Here is a 23,607-nt window from a genome sequence, read left to right as displayed (position 1 = left end):
GTTCTAGTTCAGTTCTAGTTCAGTTCTAGTTCAGTTCTAGTTCAGTTCTAGTTCAGTTCTAGTTCAGTTCTAGTTCAGTTCTAGTTCAGTTCGTGTTCAGTTCTAGTTTAGGCATTAAATGTTTTAAAGAAGATCTAAAACATTTATTTAAAAATTCATCTGCTTATTAAAAGTTCTTAGAACACCTGGCACATTATTGTATAAAAAATAAATTATAGCTTTTGTCAAATGAAATTTTTTTTCAAAGCACAATAATTTTTTTCTGAATTTCTAAAAAAAATATGCAATATTTTGTCACATTTGCATATATTACACTAACACTGCCCACTGTTTTGCTGTCAACTAAAAACAACAAACGACCACTTTAAACAAAAATCAGAAAAAAGCGAATCATAAAACAAAACAAACTGAAAAACACACTAACACACTAAATTACCAATAAAATAAAAACAAAATAAAAAAACTGAGAAAAACCACAATGTGAAATGAAATAACACAACTCAACACTGTGATGACAAATTTTATAGAAGCTTTAAAAATTCACCATTTATACAGGAGAGACTAAGAGTGTGAGAAAAATCACAGACCAAGAGCTATAGAGAGACATTTTACTTCTTAAGAGAGAGAGTGTAAAAGTTTTGTTTTTATTTTTAACACGTGTTGTTTATGGCTTAAAAGTCATACAATGACATGCTTTTCGCATTTTGTGTTTTTTTTCGTGATTTCATTTTCGTTTGCTAGTTTTCCACTTTTTGCCAATGATTATGGTATGACAAAGAGAGTATATATGTATTTATCAATGTCTGTGGTTGTGTGTGTGTGTTATTTTCATTTTTGTATATATTTTGTTATGAATTTTCTGCTGGTATGGTTGTTTTTGTTATTTAGTGGCTATATTTTAGTTGTTCGTTTTATTTTAGTTAGTTTATATTGGTTAGTATGCGTATGTTTTCATTTTTATTATAGTTTTATTTTTTTTCATGTTAGAGAGTGTGTAAGAGCTGACGAATGAGTAAGTGAGAATAAGAGTGAGTGTGTATGTTTTTTTTGTTTTCCTCTTGGTATTAAAGTGTTGTTTGCTGCTTCTGCTGCTGTATGTTTTCGGCACCAAAAAGTTTTGCTTCATTGCGGTGTTACGTGTTACGTGTATCAGACGCCACGGCGGCGTCAAGTTAAGGACTTTTTTAAATGTAGATCGTAATATATGTATAAAAGAAAAATCGGTAAAAAAAAACTTTAAATTTATAATATAATTAATAACGATAATGAAAATATCTAAATGAAAATAACAAATAAAACTTATAAATTAAATAAAAATATAAAAAAATCTTAGAAATTTTGTTAAAAAATTAATTATAATTATAAAAAAATTCTAATAATATTCTAGTGAAAAAGTGAAGTGTTCAAAAATAAAAATAATTTTAAAAAATAATTTGCAAAAAAAAATTAAAATAAATAAATTATTTAATGCTTAATATTATGAAATAATAAAAAAGTAAAATTTTCTTTATTATAAAAAATAATCTAAAAAAAATCAATTATTTTTATCTTTTAGCCAGCATTTTAAATATTTGTTATTTGCTTATTCATGTTTCTTGATGGTGTTTTTACTATTTTTACCCTTTTTTTGCTTGTAATCTTTAAGTGTTTTTTTAAGAATTCTAAGTCATCACTTGAAAAATAAGAATTTTGATTACAAAACACAAAATGACTTCCTGTACATGACTGTTTAAGAAATGTACTTTTATGAAAACACAACAACAGCAACATCATCATTAACCCCATTGCACAGTGGTCTGAACTATATCAACTACTATTCCCTTAAGTATTGTTGTAATATATATGTCAATATATATACTAATGCTTTAAATAAGTGTTCTAATTTATAATATTTCTTTTTGTTTTTTAATATATAAATTTGTATAAAAATGAGTTTTTAGCATTTATTTTTGATATTTGCAAAAATTTGTATTAAAAAGTATAAAAAATTAAATTCCTCTTAAGAATCATAATTAGCTAATATCAATATAATGCTTTATCTTATTAAATGTTTATTTTCTTCTCAAAATAATTAAGAAATTAAATTCATTGAACTTGTTATAAACGATCTGTTTAACAGCTGCCCCCTAAAGTTCAATGACCCCACAATGATTTTCTTGGTCGCAGCTGCATACATATACATACATATATGTACATAAATATTTTGGCAATCGTTATAGTTCAAAAAAAAGTATAATCTTAAGAAATTAATTCATAAGTCATTTTAATATAAATACCAACTGATTCCCAACAACTTATTGTAGCAATAACAAGTAAGTGTCTTGTATTCGGCTATATATTTTTAGGCCAGTTATAAGAGTTAAAGTGATTTTCTGAAGGGGACCTTATATAGGAGGGTAGAATCAATTATGAGTCGATCTTCATAAAACTTGGTAGACAGAATTTGTTTCGTATTAAATTTATCGAATTTCATTGCTACACTCGTATTTTTAAGCCATTAATTAGCGTTGCAGTCATTTTCTGAAGGGGACCTTATATAGGGGGTAGGATCAATCATGGATCGATCCTCATAAAATTTTGCATGGTGATTTTGGATCATAATAATCTTACTCGCTATATTCGTATTTTTAAACAAGTTATGACTGTTAAAGCTGCTTTTCGAGGGGGCTATCCGAAAACGTGAACCGATATTGCTCATTTTAAATACCAAACAAACCTTACCTATAAGAAATATTTATGTGAAATTTTAAAACCACAAGCTCTTTCCATTCGAACTCTATCGTTCTCTCAACAGACATACAGACGGACGGACGGACAGATATGGCTAGATCGTCTTAGAATTTAATGACGACCCAGAATATATATACCTTTGTGGTTCTATGGCCAATATTTTCATGTGTTACAAACGGAATGACAAATCAATATTTTTTTTGATGGTGTGTATAAAAATGCCAGCAGATATTGCCAATTAACTAAATTGGTCTTTCTAAGTCACATGCGATATACAACGTAGCTACGTCAGGCCTATTGGAACATAAATACATACATGTATATAGGATACGTCAGGCCTATTGGAACATAAATACATACATGTATATAGGATATTCCTGTTAAAATTTTCCCTTGGATTGTTTAAATATGGCTTCGGATAATGCCTCTTTATAAAATAATGCTATTTTTTAGCTGTTTTACAATTAACACTTCAGTTTCATTCCAACTTTGTTAAAGATTTTGGGATAGTTTGGATAATGTCTTAAAATCATAAACAAGTCGGTCATTGCCGATTATACGGTACCATCAGTGAGTATGTTAAGTATTTTTATGTTTTATTCATTTAGGTTTTTGTAAAACTAAGTTTTACCGATTCTTGACATACTACAACACACAGACCAAAGGACAAACGGATGGGCATAGCATAATGGGCTTAGAAAGTTATTCTTAGCTGCTTAATATACATTAAGGTGTATATCATGGATGTGAGACCAATCTTTTTAGGTGTTACAAACATCTTGTGCGATCTTATGCCAAAAATGGACGGATTTTATTGCGTGGCACTTTTCACAAAAAACTAAATGACATAAGGGCTGCATTGATTTATGTATTTAAATATTTTCACTAAGAGCACAAAATATTATTAATCAATGTTATAAAAATAAGTAAGAATGTATAGTCGGGTATGGTCGTCCATATGATACCCTGCACCAGTGAGTATGTTGATTATTGTTTATAATAAAAGATTGTGTTTACAGTTATATAGTTATTATGGAAGAGTTACAGTTATATAGGGACAAGCTGGAATAATGGAACGATTTCGTCCTTGGGTCAATAGAAGAGTATGTGCCACACTTCATCAAATTATCTTGCGAGTGATAGAGTGTGCACAAATATAGACACACACAAACGGGCAGACAGACAGACGGACAGACGGACGGATGGACAGATGTACAGACGGACATATTGGTGATACTGAGGAAAAATGGTATACTTTAAGGTGGGTGTTGGACCAATGTTTTAAGAAGGTCGTCTTTACTTTGACGTTGACGATCCGCCAACATTTTTGTCATCCGAACCAACTTTAAGGAAATTCTGAAATATTTCCTTTAGTCCATGTACCAGGGACCATTTTTTTGATAATTGGGTGATGAAATATAGTTTTTCATACTTTTTTCTGCCAATGTTCATAAAAAATTTAAAATATAACAATATAATTTTTTCTGGGTTTCTTCTAAGTAACAAACGTTAAACAAATCAATTTTGGTGATAGACTTCGCAACTAAATGGTTTAATATGAAAGCATAACTGAGTACATATCATAGATAACAACGACATACAAAATTTAGCTAAATCGGATTAAATTCACATTTAAAACTTTAAAACAAGTTATAATACTATTAAAATTGCGCTATTAACGAATATATTTAAGTTTTCACCTATTTTTTCCTGAATGGAATGTCAAATCGATAGCATATTATATAAATCATAGCATTGTATAAATCAGACACCCTCCCCCCCAAATAATGTATCACATATATTCGCTTTATATTACCAGATTTCCAATCCAAGCATAAAAAATATTTAATATTCTGCTATTAAAAACAAATTTAATCAATTGTCTGTGTCTAACGCACTACTACAGTAATACTATTGCAGATATAATACACATTTGTATATTGTTATGTAGGCTGGAGACTTGTCGTTTCAAAACCATGCAAAAAATTCACATATTTAGGATCTCACAAAACAACTTTTTTCGGGTTTAACTTGTCATTGGGACCACAGTGGATGGGTCAAATTTTATATAAATAAGACCCATATTTAAAGAGAAAACAAAAGACCGAATTTTAAAAAGAAAACAATTAAAATATTCCTTAACCTTTTAAAGCACTTAGGGAAAACACAAAAAATGTGAAAAATAAGAAAGGCCAGTTCGAATATAAGCCTCTAAACTATGAAATGTTTCGTAGATTTGAAAAACTTTCCGAATAATATTTAAGTCTTTGCTTTCATGGTTATTAAACAGTAATTACCTCATACTGGTCTTCTTTTTACTCTTTGGCCAAAAATCTTAAGCTTTGAAGTTTCTACTCAGTGTTGATACAAGATGAAATATATGTAATCGCTCTAGATATTATGCCATCTCAGAATATGTTCCATGATACTAACTTTCTAGTCCTCTCCTCTCCTTAGGGTCATCCTAACTTGTTTATCCTGAGAGTACCTTCTCTAATCATATCGTTGCTTTGTTTTAAGTGGTCGTATAAGTTTCGCTCCTTGCGCTCCTTTTATTAAATCCTTCTTATGGTAATAATATTCGTAATAACGGGTTATTCGCAAGTTACCTGGCACTCATATGTCTCTGCCTGGAAACAAGGATTAGATAAATGTAGATTAGATAAATGTAGATCATCAAGCCAATTTATACTCATTCATGTACCATGATATTTTATCTGGGATTAGTGTCTCAAAGTATTCGAAGTTTGTGAATAGTCTCCCAAATATTTCTAGTATATGCATACTGATGATTTATGGAAAACTTACTAAAGTAAGGAGCCGTTCGGCTGTAACATTTCCTGCACTATGATTGAAGTAATGCTCTTGGCCACACATACATACATTTACCCAAGCAACATTTTATGCGTCTGGATCTCTTACATAGCGTCCAGCAGTGCTGGACTAGCACCTATGTGCATTGTTGATACAAGCATTTAGATGTTATCTTCATTTTCTTACAATTATTATTTCTAGGAAGTGCTCTTGCCTAGGAAGCCAGATTCAATATAATTAGAACTTTTACCCTTTTTAGTGAAAAGACAGATTTTAGGCTCTAGCATTCTGCTATCTTGGTTTAGCCCAGATTATATTTTAAAAAAATTTCTGCACTCCTATGATTGTAATTTAAAAAGATCTTTATATATGTATTGGGTAATATTTTTGCTCAATGGTTGAAGAACCCATTTAAACGAACGCCTTAGTTTTCCATTCCATTCCCAATCTTTCGATATACTCTTATTATATTCTATTGTTATATGACTTGCACATTAACGTAGTATTTTAAATACAACCAAGTCATCATGAAAAAAATTATAAATATTGTCTTCAATGACTAATGATAAAAAAATACTGACAATTTTTCTACATAAGCCTTTGACAATTAACCCATTAATCATTTATATACAATTTTTTTTTGTTGTCCCACTGTTGGTCATTTCCTTATATTTGCTATTGTTGTTGCTATACATTTAACAACAACAAACCAAAGCTTATCATTATACATGTTATAATTTTTTTTCTTACAATTTTTTTTTGCATTTTTTCTAAGGTTTCAATGTCATTTCTGTTCTACAATATTTTCTTGTTATTTTTTTTGCCTTTTTTGTACTTTTGCTCTTAACAGCAAAATGTTTATAGTCTTCATAACCTTAAAGGCATTAGAATTTGTTTTCTTTTTACTTATACTACATTTTTTTTGCTATTTGTTTAGGTATGAAACCTTTATAAATATTTAGTATTTTCATATATAAAATCGTTCTAAACTAAAAGGTAAAGAAAATAGTGCGAGGAGGTGGCGAAAGTTAATACTAATAATAATAAAAATTTGACATGATTTGACTTGAATTTTTTTTACTTTTAGTCTAAGAAAGAGAGAGAGAGACTAAGTAAGAAATAAGTTAATAGTTTCATAGGTTTTTTGAAAAGTTAACACACATTATACTATTAAATAATGGAAAAATTTTTTATGTGGACTTGAACGAAATATTTAATATTAGCAACAATTTATTTTTAATAATAAATTATGAAAAAAGTTTTCTAATTAAAAGCAAATTTAAGAAAAATATTTTAAAAAGTGAAACTTTTCGAAAATTTTATACTTAAATTAAAAAAAAAAAATCATCTGAAAAGGACTCTACAAGAAATTTTTTTACCATATAAGGGCTTAAAAAAATTACTTCAAAATAGCTTTTCAACACGGAGATTTCATTGGAGCCAACAAGCTATAACAAAATTTAGTAATTGTAAATCGAATAAAAAAGTATAAAGTTTTTATAGCCTTCTATGCAAGAGCGTTAGAATAGTTAGATAGATAGATAGATAGATAGATAGATAGATAGATAGATAGATAGATAGATAGATAGATAGATAGATAGATAGATAGATAGATAGATAGATAGATAGATATTGTATGTTACAAACATCAGCACAAACGTATAATACCCTCCCCACTATAGTGGTGTAGGGTATAAAAATAAAGATATTGGGACTTGTCAGTTGGTATTAAAGGAGTTGTCATTCGGTACCAACTCTAAGGATGCATTTGTAGAATTTTTATATAAGGACTGGAACTCCAATCAAATTTACCACTCTCCAAAACGTAATTAAAAATTTTAGGAAAAAATATATGTATAACATTATTTATTTTCGCAGATTTGTTATTTTTTAGCCCAAATCTGATCAATAAGTATTAATTAACTATAATTTTCACAATTTAAATATTTTTTTGGAAAATATTACTTTTATTTTAAATATTTTTACATTATCAGTACCAAATTTACCAAATTTTAGATTTTATGATTTAATTGTCAAATTTAAAAAAAAAAATATTATTTGTTTGTAAAAAATAAAAATGTTTCGTTTTGTTAAATTTTTTAACCGATTTTTTTATTACAAAGTGTTATGTATTTGTAAAAAATTGACTTGTACTCTTATTATAATAATATTTTCTCGAAAAAGTTTTGTATTGTGAGGGAAGTATGTTCTCGCATGTGTTGAATTCACACAGAACTCACAGACGAGTGAAAAGTTATTCTTGTAAAACAATGTCGCAGTTGTTTATTAGTTAAAAGTTAACAGTCCATATAATATAAAAATAACTAAAAACATAGCAAATCTCATTTAACCCTAAATGTAGGAACTCAAAGTTGCAAAGTTGCAAAGTTGCTTTAAACAATAATAAACTTTCTTATGAATAAATATTAATCTGTACAAAATTGTCTTTAAAAAAATAAAAGTTGAAATTTGGAATAAAAGGTTTTTATGTGTATTCAATATATACTATAAAAAAAGAGCATGGCGGCAGTCTTATCTTATAATTTGTATGTGAAATTCTTAGTCAACTGTGTGCATTACTGCTCAATATCTCAGAGATTTGAATATTGTCGTTTCATTTTGTGACGTAATGAAACACAAATGTTTTTCTAACATAGGCTTTGTAATCCTTATATTTTTCATATCTAAAACACTAATAATAACATAATTAAAAAAAATATATTTAATTTCGTAAAATAATAAATTAATCCTTCGAAATAATTTCATTACCGAAAAATTTATTTCGTTATAAAAATTATTGTTTTTTCTAATAGTGTACTATTAGACTTTTAATCCTTTCGCTTCGTTTCACTTAAATTAACTACAACTTTTTCCCCATGAAGCTTGAGTGGCAATATAAAATGGTTTTTCCTAGGATGCTATTAATTATTAATGACCTAAAACCTGTGGTTTTCTGTTACAAACTAAGGCTATTTTACCTTTTGAGAAGGATGTCATATGTAAGACATTAGGTTCAATTTAAATCTGTCGAAACAACGCAGCAACAGCTTTTCAAGGTGATGATGATTTCTAGAGAAATGGTTACAATATTTATGTAACTAATTTGTTCCAACCCCTTTTGAAATATAAATTTAAAGCTGAATTGAACAAGAATTAATTAAATTAGTAAAAAGAATACAAAACACATATTGTATGTACATAATATTTTATTTTGCTTTGTTGCAAATATTTCGTAATGTGTGTGTAATTTTTTTTAAGTAAAAAAAAATAAATATGTATTATTATTATTCTTTTATTTGTTTGCAGTCGCTAGCACTCCAGAAAATTTACCCAAAAGAGACGATTTATCTTGCTCGGTGGAAGCAATCTTGGTACGGGTTGCCATACACAACAAACGGTCAACGCCAATTCCCAACAACTACCAGCAACCAATTTCCAACAACAACAACATCAATATTTAACGAGCGATAAAGCAACATTTACAAATTCACAATCAGCAGCAGTTGCAGTTGCAGGTGGTGGAGTGGGTGGAACTGGTATAGCAGCCGCAAGGGTTGGTGCAGGAACAGATTCAACGTCATCAACAACAACAGCAGGAATTGATGTTAGTAATAGTAAACAAGATTTTTCAAATTTTACAAGTCCCTCCGGTGTTGATAATACCCAGAGAGTATCAGCAGCATCTCAATTACAAGTAATAGCTCTGTGTCTACTATAAATGGTCAAGTTGCAAGTAAGTGTTTATTATTCCAATTTCCATTCTTATTTCTTTTCATACTCATGTTTCCATTTAATTTTTGTTATTGTTGTTGTATATTCCTTTTGTTGATTCTTTTTCCATTAAATATTTGTTTTTCATTATGTTGAAAAAATTCGAAAAATTGTAATAAGTAAGAATATATTTTTCTCTGAAATTATATTTAAGAGCATTACGCCATCTGAAACGCAAAGGGGACTAACTAATCAAAAATTCAAAGCACATTTGCACTAAATAAATTCGACTCATAAGGCCAAATTTGCGAATGTGACAAAAAATTAACTTGTTTTAGGATATAGTATTCGAATAAAACAATTTTATTAAAGATATTTACATACACATTAGAGTTTTTCACGAGAATTCCTCTAAATTTTCAATCCCATTATTAGTTTTATGTGATATTTTTGACAAAAAAAAATTGTTTACAATATTGATTTGAAATATAAAATTTAGAGAAGATATATGTATATTAAATAAGCTAAAAACAAAGGGCCCTGTAGACAACACAAGCATGCTGGCAGAATCAAGTGAATGTTCAAGCCGATTGAACGTGAATGGGGTGTGATGTCAAAATTAAATTGATATTTTTGTGATTGTACCAGCATGCTTGTACGGTGTATGGTGGATTTTGCTCAAACAAATACAAATTTTTGAGCAATAATAATAATTTGTCTATGAAATCCAAGAGAAAATTTTTTTGTGAAAATTGTTGCTAGTAGTTAAATATTTTACATATTATTGTTAAATAATCATAATGTACATAAAATTGGTATTTCAGAAAGATGTAAAACAAAAAATTTGTTGAAAAATGTAAAAGTTTTTAAAAATTCCCAAAGCAAAGATTCTCAGCTATGATAAAAAAAATATTATTTTACACCGCAGTTTTAAAATTTCATTTTCAGTTTTTTTTTTTAATTTTTGACAAAAATTTTTTATAATTTTTGAAACATCACTGTGTGATTTATGGTCAATATATTAGGGAAGCTGTGAAAAAATTAGGTCAATAGTTAAGTAGTACCGCGAAAAACTAATTTTTTTTTTGTAATATTTTACAAAATATGTCCTAATTCTTTACATTTTAAACAAAATATTTAGAAAATATTATTTCTCGGATAACATAAAATATGTCCATAAATGTATATATAAATCGGAAAATCCTAAGGGATAATATTTGGAGGTCAAAGGTCAAATTTTGAAATATTTGGAAATTTTCTTTAAAACATGTCGAAATATTATTTATTTGTTTGCTACATTTTCTTAAGTTATAGGAATTTGTTATATATAGTCCGGAATTTAAAATAACAACAACAAAAAGTAAAATTAACCCTTTATTTTATAAAATTATATAGAGCATTATTAAAATTGTTTAATTGAATTTTGGGAATATATTGGACCCAAGTACTTTAAAGGGTTAATTTTAATTTAATTCAAAATTATGTACATCTGTGAAACTATTGTATTATCTAGATTTTTCATAGGTTACATTGAAATCTAAATTAACAATTGGAAAAATTGGCGAAATTACAATAATTTGCGTAAAGTGTAAAAAAATTTTATCTAAAAAACTACTATACATTAGATCGATTCACAAAAAATTGAAAAAAAAAAAAAAATACATAATTTCAAAATACCTTTCCAGCTTACGAACGGTCATCGCTAGACTTATAAAACAAAGTTAATGTGCTGTTTCTAGAAACCGAGCGAATAGTTTGAGCACAAATGTTACTTTTATTTTGTTATTGTAACAAAAACAAAATACAAGTAAAATTTTAACTCAAACTACTCACACGTTATCTAGAAACAACACATAAATTTTCAGAGGAGTAACAAAAACACGTTTTTGCTTTCCATACAGTGTGAGTCGGTCTAATAATATACATTGATTTTAGAGTAGCAAACCACACTTGTTCAATTCACAATCGATGTTGTAGCGTTGTATGTCAGCAGCTGCTATTAAAAAGCTCTATACAACTCCTACGACAATTTTTCATGCGGTTTTCGAATGTTGTAAGAAAGTTTAGTGTTGCCAATTGTTTATTTCAACATACAGTGTCTCACATAAGTATTTGAATTTGGTTGTACGATGAAAAGAAACATAATAATATTTTTTGTGTGTGAAATCAATTATTAAATTTGTTATATTGTCTAGAAAGTCCTAGACCTCTTTAAAATTTGAAAAAATTACATTTATTTCAATTGATTCTTTTTTTAAAAGAAGTCCATAAAATTGCCTCACAAAAGCATTCGAATTTTTCCTGTATTTCATATATCACCATGTTTACGAAACAATTTTATGGATTTTCATGTAATATCATTATTAAAATGGTGATTTTTTACATTATTTGCAATTTTTTTTCAGAAATAAAACCAAACTTTAATACACCCCTTGAGGTATATATAAAAATAATAATTTTTGTTATAAGGATCTGTACTTAAAAGTTCCAAGAAGTATTTTTGGTGTCGTTCTTCAGTTTTTAATTGAATTGTATGGATCTTAAGTCCCTTTTCGTACCACTAGGGTTGATATTTTCCGACAAAGTTTGCTAGTATATATTCATGTACATATTAGCACTAATATATTTTAAATTTTCAATGCATTATATCGGTATACAATTCCAAAATATGCCTTTACAAAACGTCATCCTATACAGTAGATTTCAGTTTTTACTATTCTTAACTTTCATGCTTATGTTGCCCATTACAATAACACTGTAAGTCCAAAATTTTGGATTTATATTGATCATAGTAATCAATATTTAAACTGATAACGATATTCTTGAGTTAGACCATAATGATATAGTGGCATGCAGCCTGGACGTCATTGGTATATAAAAATAATGATACTACCATATTGAATGGTGTTTCTTCAAGGCATGTTTTGGAGTTGTACACTTCCACAAAACATTGAAAACTTAAAATATATAAAAGCTGATATATAAAAGAATATATACAAGAAAACTTTCCCCGAAAATTTTTGATCCTTTTATTATGAAAATGGACTGCAATATATTGAATTAGCGACAGAATAATGATATCAATAATATATCTTGGATATTTTAAATACAGATTCTTGTAACAAAAAATACTATTTTTAGATACTCCAAGTACTTACTTACTTACTTACTTACTTACTTACTTACTTACTTACTTACTTACTTACTTACTTACTTACTTACTTACTTACTTACTTACTTACTTAGTTAGTTAGTTAGTCAAGCATTATCGAGAACTGGAACAAACTGGAAAGAAGAAGAAGCAGATTATCAAAAATTTCTTAAAAAAGGGATTTTGTAGAAAATTTCCTAAATTTAAATAAATAAATTTATATACTTTTTAATAGGAATTTAATCGAATATTACTCTTATAAAAAGTTTTTTCAAACACATCCTCTAAAAAGCTCTTATAATATTTTAAAAATCTTTAATTTATACTAAATGACACTGATACCGTAGAAGAGTATTACAAACAACACTTGAAGATTATTTTCATTTATAAAATTTCCAATTTAATACTCTCAGAAATTATTGTTTTTTTCTAAGCAAATATAAAATAATAAATTTTGTAGTTGTATTGGTGTTAAAAGGAAATAAATAACTGTTTTAGTATTGGTATTTGAGAACAAAACAACTTAGCAAATATTGCCAATATCTATAAATATTGCTAATAATTGTCAATTTCAATTCAATTCCATTTTATTTTTTTTTTTTTTATAAAAATTGTATTTATTTTTCTATGCCATTTCATATCAACTGCACTTTATTTAATCTTTCGTTCTTTTTTATATTTTCCTAGACAGTTTTCAGTTTTTCATTTCATGTCTTTTCTTTTTTTCTTCTCTAAATTGTTTACGATTTATTTATAAAGTGTAGTAAAGTGTAAATGACATTTGGCGTTAAATTAAGGAAATTGCTTTAATGTAATTTATTATTAGAATTTATTTTTGTATATTTACTTTTTTCTATAGATTCTATTAATTTAACAATTTGTTGAGAGAAGAACAAAAAAAGTCTGTGTACTTCTTTGTAACTGGGTCTTGTCTATATTTAAACGTAATGACAACACGGGTGATAATGAAAATTAGATTAATTTATGGTGTATAGTAGTTGTTGTTGTTGGTAGTGTTGCTGCTGTTAAATCAATAAATTAAATTAAACAAATGCATAAATTAACAATGTGAAGCCACACTGTGAAACAACTAGGCGAATGAGTGTTCGCAAAGAGGCAAAAAATTAATCATACGCCTTGGTTTATTGCAATAAAGTTTTAATTGAACATGTGTTTTAAACAGCAGGTGTTCAGAAATTTATTTGAAGTAAATTAATTATAGAAAATTTTAAATAAATATGGAAACTTCTTTAAATTGAAAATTTTAAGAACATTTTCAAAAAAGGAAATTTATCAAAAATTTCCTAGAAAATAAAAATTTATGTAAAATCTGAAATTTATTGAAAAAATTCCTAAAAATTATTAAAAAGTCCAAAAATATGTGAAGTTAATAAAATAACAAAAAAAAAAATATTAAAAATCCACTGGAAATTTTAAAAATCTGAAATAAATCAATTTTTTAAGTGAAATTTATTAAAAAAAATCCTAGAAATTATAAAAAATCCCAAAGAATGGGAAGTTCATAAAATAACAAAATGCGAATTTTACATTTATATTAGAAAAAAATTTGCTATAAAAAGAAAATTTATCAAAAAATTCCTATAAAATAGGAAATTTATTAAAACCTTTACTTTACAAAGGAAATTTATTTATTATAAGGGAAAATTTATAAAAAATCCAATAAAAAGAAATTTTTAAAAAAATTTCTATAATAGGAAATTTATCAAAAAAAAAATCCTATAAAAGGGAAATTTATTAAAAAAATTCTATAAAAGGGAAATTTATCAAAAAATTTCTTACGAAACGAAATTTTTAAAAATCTTCCTATAAATTTATCTAAAATTTTTTTTATAAAATTTATCAAAAAATCTTCAAAAAGATTTTTTTAAGGAAATTTACTTAAAATTTTTCCGACGAAACTTTTTCAAAAATTTCCTCTATAAAAGTAAATAAATGGATAGGAAATTTATTTAAAATTTCCTCTAAAGGATGGATATTTATTGAAAAATTCCTCTAAATAGGAAATTTATTGAAAATTCCTTTTAAGATGGATATTTATTAAAAAATTCCTCTTAAAAGAATATTTATTGAAAATTTTCTCTAAAAGGAAATATTTTGAAAAATTTCTCTAAAAGGAAATATTTTGAAAAATTCCTCTAAAAGGAAAATTTTCTTTTAAAATGGATATTTGTCAAAAAAAAAATACTCTTAGAAGTAAATTTAAGGAATAATTTATCTAAAAAGTAAATTAATTGAAAATTTCCTCTTAAAAGGAAATATATTGAAAATTGCCAATTAAAGGATATTGATGAAAAATTTTCTCTAAAAATTAAATTTATCAAAAAATTTTCTCTAAAACTGAAATTTATGGAAAATTTCTTATAAAGACAAATTAATAGAAAATATTCTTTAAAAATAAATTTATTCAAAATTTCCTGTTAAAAGAAATTTATTGAAAATCTCCTTTTAAAAGAAATTTATCGAAGATTTTGTATAAAAAGAAATTTATCGATAATTTACCATTAAAATATTTAACAAAATAAAAAATTAATAGTTATTTCCCCTTAAAATGAATATAATCGGTAATTTCTTTTTAAAAATAAAATTTATTTAAATTAAAAATTAAACAATTAATATTTCCTCTAAAAAGGAAATTAATCGGTAGTTTCCTCTAAAAATAAAATTTAATGAAATTAAGGATAAATTCAACTGAATAAATTCTCTTAAAATTAAATTTATCAAAAATTTCTTTTAATAAAGAAAATTACAAAAAATTTAAATAAAAGGAAAATTTATTAAAAATTTTTTTCTGAAAATAAAATTTAAGAAAAATTTATGAAAAATGTTCTACAAAAAGAAAACTTTATGGAATATTTTGTATAAAAGTCTAATTTTTGTATAGAAAAATTTCTTTTAAAGTGAAATTTATCAAAAATATTTTGTAAAAATTTAATTTAACAAAATTATCCTTAAAATTGCTAAGAATTATAAATAATTTCCTCTCAAAGAGGAAATTTACTCAGAGGTAGACTTAATTAAAGTTAAATTATATACAAGAGTAAGGGCAAATTGTTAATAATAGTTTAACTGGTAAATTTATTTAGTTTATTTCAAAACAGTCGGCTCACTTTAATTAAAATTTTGTTCAAAATAGAATTTTAATTTAACAGAACGTTATGCTCATTTTCTTACAGAAATATAAAGCTATTAAATTTTTAACTTAATTTATCAGCTATTAGTCATTCCTTCTTCTTTATTTCCTAATAAAAATAATATGTTCCTTAATGTTTTCAAAATTTAACTTTAAAAAACATTTCACTTCAATCTTCTTTAATTTTAATAATTCAATTCACCTTTTTTTAATCAGCAAATATTAAACAATACTACTAAACAAAAAAAAAAAAAAATAACAACATAAGAATTATAAAAACAAAGTTAAATGAAAAGAAACAAAAATCAAGGCAATATAAATATTATAAAATTAAAAATCCTTAAAGCCGACACTATAATTTCAAAGAATACACCAGCACCATCATCAAACAAAGAACAAACTAACCAACCGACCAACCAACCAACCATCATTATTCGTTTATGAATACTTTATGACCTTTTTTCAGTTTAAAGCAACTGCCATGACCACGTAGATATTTTGTTTTGTATTGCTGTTGCTATTATTGTTGCTACTCCCTTTTTTGTTCAACCCATGTCCACCATCTAAAAAGTTGAAATGCAAAAACCACCTCAATAGAATATTTGTTGCTTTAGCCACTACGATGCGTGTTAAAATTTATTAGTAGGGTAATGTCGATTCTACAGTATACTACACAAATATAAATAATAGATAATCTCAGTCAGATTTTAAAGAGATAAAGTGAAAATTTTATTGAAGTTCCACTTATATATTCAACCCTTACCAACTCCAGATGATTTAATGTCGAGAGTTTAACGTGAACATATGCCTTTACGGCCTTATTTCACGGTGGTCTTTTTCATCCACTGGGTAGACTAGAGATGGTCTACCATAAGCTCCTGAATTCTTCAATGAAGAACTCAGGTAGCAATTTTTGTACATGACTGGTTCGGTCCATGTACAAGCACTTTGTTGAAGTGCTCGAGCTATCCAATTTCTTGCAATAGAAGACCCGTTGCGGAATGACAGACAGAATAGGATCAAATCCCAATTCGAACCCCGACAGTGTAAAAGCAATCACAATCCCAACGTCAGGTGAAATCAACCCTTATGATGTCATTAAAGATTGAATTATTCAAAATGCAATCCTCATCATCTAATGACCCATTCCAGTGCATTCCTTAACCCCATTAAACCCGCGCGACCACACTACTGAGATGACTCTGTTGTTTCGGCAACAGCATCTAGAGACATATTTGATAGTCCGAAATACCCAACAAAATGGATCAGGATCTCTCTTTTATGAACCGATCAATGTAACAAAGAAAATAGGAATCTCCAAAGTCAATTGATTCCAATAATTGTCCCGACAAATAGTCGCGTAGCATGTATCAATATATCCTGTTGAGATGGCAACAGCGCCGAAGAACTTACCCAAAGCGTAAAAAAGGCATACTAAATTAGTACTAATTTCCAATATATGGAGACTTTCCCGATTATTCAGCAATTTTCGCATCAGTTCCATTCCTATGATCATAAAGATCGTTCAACGGAATGACGGGAAACCATTAAATACTGATCGGGTTTAGGAATCCAGCATATGCTGCTTTGTACACAGACCTGTTCGAAGAGAGAATTATCCAACCCATTAGGTATAGGATATATCAGTCCTTAAACCTAGTCCTACACCTAGTCCTTAAACCAACATTCTCTCCCCGCGATTTTGGGTATTAAACCACAGCCACTACGTGGATCCCGAAGTAACCTCAACGAATTGACCGGTCAGGACTAGATCCTGTGGGCAACCGGCTACCCGTAGTACCAGATTATATGGTGCTCTGGTTAGTCCTCATGCCAAATCATTCCGAGGCGAAGTCAAGGATATATTTGACATCACCAGTTTATAGTCCCGGCAGACTAGAGGTATTGGTAGCACCTCTTTACCCTGGGGTTGCAATACACCATGATGAACATTTCATCATGGAAACATACCCCATGGGGGGAACTCCAGATGAACGGTAGAGTAACCTGTATACACCGTTGTTAGATCTTACAACGTTGGCAGTAAAATGTGCAGAAAATGTCTAGTAATACAGTCAACTTACAAATATTTTCAGTCTGACAACGTTTGCAAAAGAAAAATTGTATGTTCAGACGATTGTTAGATATTTTCTGAACATTTTACTGACATCATTGTAAGATCTAACTTCCGTGTATCACGCTTTGAAGTTATAAAACACTCTACTAAACCATGTGTTAATAAAATTATTTATGATTTAATTTTTCTGCATTAAATAGCTTCTTCAAACAAAATTCCTTCATAAACCATTAATAACTTTACTAAACATTTATGAACTTTGCAATAAAACTTAAAGTAGCCGTAAAAAAAGAATATTAAATTATAAGCATAAAAGTTATATTCATTATAAGCAGGATTTAATAAATATACTTTTTGCATTTTTGTTTTCTTTTTGATACAAGCAAAGGTAGAAGAAATGAAAATCAAAATCATTTATTATTAAGTAGTAGATTTGCAGTAAGATGCTTATTATTATTAAGCTGCTTTGCATGTTAGAAAATTGAAGTTTGATTGTAATTATTAAAATTTAATTTAAATATTTTGTAAAGTCTTAAAGATTAAACTTGATATCGAAATGACTGGATAATTTTTTTGTAGTCAAGAGTGTTAGATTTTTCAGTCTAAAGTATTATTTTATAAAAAAGTTGTTTAAAGTCTAGACCACACTTTTGGGGAAGGTGTCTTACTCATTACTCTAGATTCAAGACAACTTCATCAATCACTCAAACATCAATTATTCTAAAAATTTTTTCTCGAGAATTATTCTCTCTAAATGCTCTTAATTTAGATAACTTTTCTATAAAAAGTTGCTTTTAGTTAAATACCTTTTTAGAAACTTTCTTATAGAAAATGTGCTCTTCCTTCAGACTACTTATTCTGGGAGAATTTTCAACTCAAACTAAAGAAGTTTTCCATGAAACAGTTGTTCTAAATCAGGACTTCTACTAAAAACTTTGCTCTCAGTCTCTCAATCAACACCATTTTTCTGTAAGGAAGTTTCTTGCAGTCTTTATAGGGTTTCTATAATGTCCATGGAATAATCTGACATGGGGTCTAGCCAGACAACCACATAATATACAAGCCAGTTACACGCAGGACTATGTAGTGGTTGGTAAGTTAGTTGAGGTTCCTTTAGGATCCACGTAGTGACTGTGGTTTAAACCCAAATTTGCGGTAAGACTAAGTTGCGGCTAAAAGACTGATAATTTGGTATAAGTTTGATGCTATTGCCAATTACAACAGATACTCCAAATAGGAGTGACTCTAGGACTTAGCTTTGGAAATGAATTGAATCACATCCGCTCTTATACCTAAAGTTATTCTGTCGTATTTTGTTCTCTTACGAGTGTGTCGGATAGATAAGAAGTGTACTGGATTGAGTGGTAACGGATGAAATATATCTAACACAAGTGATACCAGTTTAAGCGTTTGGATTGTTTTTTAATTAACTTTTTCCTTTTTTTTAATTTTTTATATTTTGTGTGAATGTGAGTAAGAACAAAGGGTATTGGCTTATTTGCCGGTTATGTCTCTAGGTGCTGTTGCCGACTCAACAGAGACTTAACCTATCTGAGTCGTCAAAAACGGAAGTGATGTTTTTGAATCTTGAAAGTTAAGCAGAGATCAGAGAATAGATAGCTGAAGTTTTTGAGCAAAGTGCACGTAATACTGTACTAAAAATTCCATATACATAAATTGTCAACAGCACACTGAGGCGTTGTTGAGTCGTCATAAAAGCTAACACAGTGATTGAAAAATACCACTGTGAAATGGGCCAACGAGATAGGTGTTTACGTAAAGCACTTTCAAATTAATAGCCTTCTCACGAATGTGAAGGGTACAAAAACCTACTATAAGATTTTTAGTATTCGATATCTAATAGATTTCCAATAGAACAGAGACTTGATATAAGCGATGTCAAGTAATCACATGGATGTTAAAATTGTTTGTGCAAAATTAGAGAATTCGCCCTTTAATGGTTTCTCAGATAGTGCAATTTTTGTACTTACTTCATAAGAAAGATGCCACCCCCACTATTACTTTATATTGTCAAATGATTGTCAGAGTTGTTTGTAGGATTTTTAAGGATTCTAGCTGTTATTGCCTCTCAGCTATAAAGATTTATGTATTTCATTCTAATGGTTCGGTGTTCTCTGACTGGTTTTGTTTGTTTTTTATACATGTATGAGCATAGGTTGGAGTAAAAGAGAGAGAGAGAGTACAAAGCAGCTCATTTGTGATTTCATTTCGCTGATCTAGAGAGTACCGTATATCATCATGTTTACTATGTATATAAAATTTGCTCTTATTCAAGAGTAACGAAAGGCAGAGAGAGCCAGAGTTTTCTTATCGGTTTTGTTTGCTTTCTCACATGTGTCAGCATACGTACGTACGATTGAAAGATAGAGAGTAATATACTGCTCATTTGTAAGATTATTGCATTTTGCTGATCTAGAGAGTACCGTAGAAAAATGGTTGTTAATCAGTCTAGTGTACTGTTCTTAATCTAGAATTTTTTTTAACAGAAGAGTTGCTTTTGTATAAAAACAAAAGTTACTCTCACCTTGGACAACATGGAAAAATTGTTCTCAGTCTAGACAAGTTTACTAAAGGAAAGCTGAATTTTGTCTTGATTACATTTTCAAAAGTTACAGTCACCCTGGACAACATATCTAGGGAAAAGTTGTTTCAGTCTACACAATTTTGCTATAGAAAAGTTTAATTCAGTCTTAACTATATATCCAAAGAAAAGTTTATAAAAGTCTTGAGAACTTTTCCGTAGAAATACAGCTCTTAATCTAAGCAAATTTAATGCAAAAATTTTGTTCTTAGTTATCACAGCTTTTGACAGAAAACTCAACAAAAGGGAGTTTAAATTCCCAATGAATTTAAAAGGAATTACAAACCAAACGATTAACTTAAATATAATAATACAAAAAAATATACACCTGTTTGGTAATAATAACAATAATGGTTTGCCATAATTTTAATCACGCACAGTTATTATTTTTAATCATTATATATTTTATTTGTTTTTTCTTTTTTCTCTCTCTGAATAACCACAAAAGCTGGTAACACAGAGCATGTTTAAAAAATATAATAATTTAACAGTTATGCAAAAAATTATACACAGCAGAATTCTTAACTCATACTCGAATTGTTTTAAAAGAAATAATACCTACAAAAGGAAACAATTAAAAGTAAGGGCGAGGTGGTAAAATAAATCGCGTGACATTTAACAGAAATTAACAATATTGAAAAACCAAATACCAAAAACCATAAAATAATTTAAAAACGAAAACAATGACCAAACATTTATAAAAACATTAAAATACAATTTTGTTTAATGATTTATATCATAATTTTAACAACAGCAAAAAAAAAACTATGAAAGGAAATAATTTACTTAAAACAAACTGTTACAGCTAGAAAAAAAATCAATAAAACTAGGACTAGAAAAAAATAGTAATCTACATTTTCCTTTTTTATAAAAATTCATAAAGCAAACTCATTTAAAAACACATTTAAATTCACTTTGTAATTTATTCAAATAGAAAATTATATAAAAATATTATGTAAAAAATGCAAAAAATAATCTACAAAATATAAATAAACAAAAAACATTTACATAAACTTTTAGTGAAATAAAACAAAACAAAAAAAGAGCGATAAAAAGTGTAAATAAAATCTACACAAATTTTCTAGCAATTAACGCGGGCGACATTTCCTTGATATGTGTGTTAAGTTTATTGTATTAAGCAGCAGCAACAAAAAACAACAACAATTTAGAAAAGCAAACTAGTACATTTTAATACACACACATACACACTCACACAATAAACTACAAATTCGCCTAAATTCTTACAACACTTCCCTAACATTTTACTCATATTCACTCACGAAGTCTCTCGCTCTTATACATCCGTTTCCATTCAAAGAGATGTCGGATGTACAGTTATTATTGTTGTACAACATGTGCTTGTAGAAATTTATAGTTTGAAATCCTTAAACATATATGCATACGAATATGAGGAGCTAAATGAGAATGTGTGTACGTGTGAGAGAATATGTGTAACTGTATATAACAGAAAGTCATATTTCAATTTTTTTTAAACTACATTCGAATACAATAAAAAAGGGCTGGCACTTAAACAATTATTGTGTTAGAAAGTATATTTTATTTTTGCAAAAAAATAGCTCTGTCTGTCTTCTTAACAACGGCTGGCTGTTGCAGAAGAATCTAAAAGAATTAATTTATTATAAAATTTCACAAACAAACCTTAAAAAAAAGGATATCTAAAGCTGGAAGAGTTATCTAACTTCTGGTCACATATTTTATATTAAAAATAAGTTGTCAGACAAATGCATTAAATAGTAGTAATTATAACCAAATATCTCTTATTAAGGATTTAATGGTTTTATATATCTGTAAGCTAACAAGTTATGAATAAGATATTTTTTTTTTACAAAAAACATATATGTATCTAAGTCACGCTTTAGGTCGTTAAAAAGTTATACCCAAAAACATACAAGGTTTTCTCATTTAATGACAGTTGTTTTACATATCTCCCCTTCCTTAAAAAGTCTAAAATTAAGGCTGAGTGTGAAATTTATACAACCGGGCCTTTATAATAAAGGGCAACAAGGAAACATTTTCAGTGAAGCGATTACAGCATTAAGGTTCCTACTGTAACCATTGTCAGACTGATTAAAATGTTATAAAAATTACTTTTAAAATACAACATTTACAGATTCAACAACAAAGTTGCTGTAAAACTAGTTACAGGCAACATGATTATACTCTATATATATTTTCTTTAGAAAATTTCCTACTAAAAATTTTTTAAGGAGTACGATGTCTGGCTTTTAAAGAAGCGGTTCTCAATGAAAACATGATTTTTTCTTAATTTTCTATGATTTCTGTCGAAAATTTCTCTTTATTTAAGACAATTTTTGTTGTCAGCCAGTCTCAACAAAACTTTTACAGTTGCTCTTAATCTAGACAACGTTTTCGCAGAAAAATAGCTTTTAGTCTTAACAACTTTTTTATACAAAAGTTGCTCTTAGTCTAGAAAACATTTACACAAAAAAGTTGTTCTTAGTCTAGACAACTTTTCAAAAAATAAGTTGCTCATATTTAAGACAAGTATTTTATAAAAAAGTTGAGCTTAGTCTAGAATACTATTCCATAGTAAAGTTGCTCTTAGTTGAGAAATGTTTTCTATAGTCAAGTTGTTCCTAAAAGACTTTTTTATACAAAAGTTGCTCTTATTCTAAAAAGTTTTTCAATAGAAAAGCTGCTCTTATTCTAAACAGCTTTTCTGTAGTCTAGAAAAGTTTCTCTTTGCCGAGAGAACTTTTCTATAGATGAGTTGCTCTTAGTCGAGAGAACTAAGAAAAATCTTTTCAATAGAAAAGCTGCTCTTATTCTAAACAACTTTTCTATAGTCTAGAAAAGTTTCTCTTTGCTGAGAGAACTTTTCTATAGATGAGTTGCTCTTAGTCGAGATAACTAAGAGAATTAGAAAAGTTTCTCCTATTCTTAAAGACCTTTCTAAAGAAAAGTGCCTCTTTTTCTAGACAATTTTTCTGTTGAAAAGTTGCTTCTATTCTAAACATCTTTTAATAGAAAAGCTGTTCTTATTCTAGACAACTATCATGAAGAAAGGCTGCTCTTACTTTAGAAAACATTTCTATAAAAATTTGCTTTTATTCTAGACAACTTTTCTATAAAAAGTTTCTCTTTGCCGAGGGAACTTTTCTATAGATGAGTCTTAGTCCAGATAACTAAGAGGATTAGAAAAGTTTCTCCTATTCTAGAAGACCTTTCTAAAGAAAAGTGCCTCTTTTTCTAGACAATTTTTCTGTTGAAAAATTGCTCTTATTCTAAACAATTTTTTAATAGAAAAGCTGTTCTTATTCTAGAAAACTATCACGAAGAAAAGCTGCTCTTACTTTAGGCAACTTTTCTATAAAAAGTTAATTTATTCT

General features: G+C 27.8%; 1 long non-coding RNA gene across 1 annotated transcript; it reads right to left on the bottom strand.

The window, feature by feature from the left end:
* Positions 1-1,554: 1,554 nt before the first annotated feature.
* Positions 1,555-5,910, bottom strand: LOC124418949. Its single transcript, XR_006940327.1, has 3 exons — positions 5,435-5,910; positions 5,028-5,360; positions 1,555-1,672 (listed from the first exon to the last, which is right to left on the bottom strand). It is a non-coding gene; the product is annotated as an uncharacterized LOC124418949 (long non-coding RNA).
* Between the last annotated feature and the right edge of the window lie 17,697 nt (positions 5,911-23,607).

Source organism: Lucilia cuprina, chromosome 3, assembly GCF_022045245.1.
Source record: "Lucilia cuprina isolate Lc7/37 chromosome 3, ASM2204524v1, whole genome shotgun sequence".
Classification (NCBI taxonomy): Eukaryota; Metazoa; Arthropoda; class Insecta; order Diptera; family Calliphoridae; genus Lucilia; species Lucilia cuprina.
This window is presented reverse-complemented; position numbering and strand designations above follow the sequence as displayed.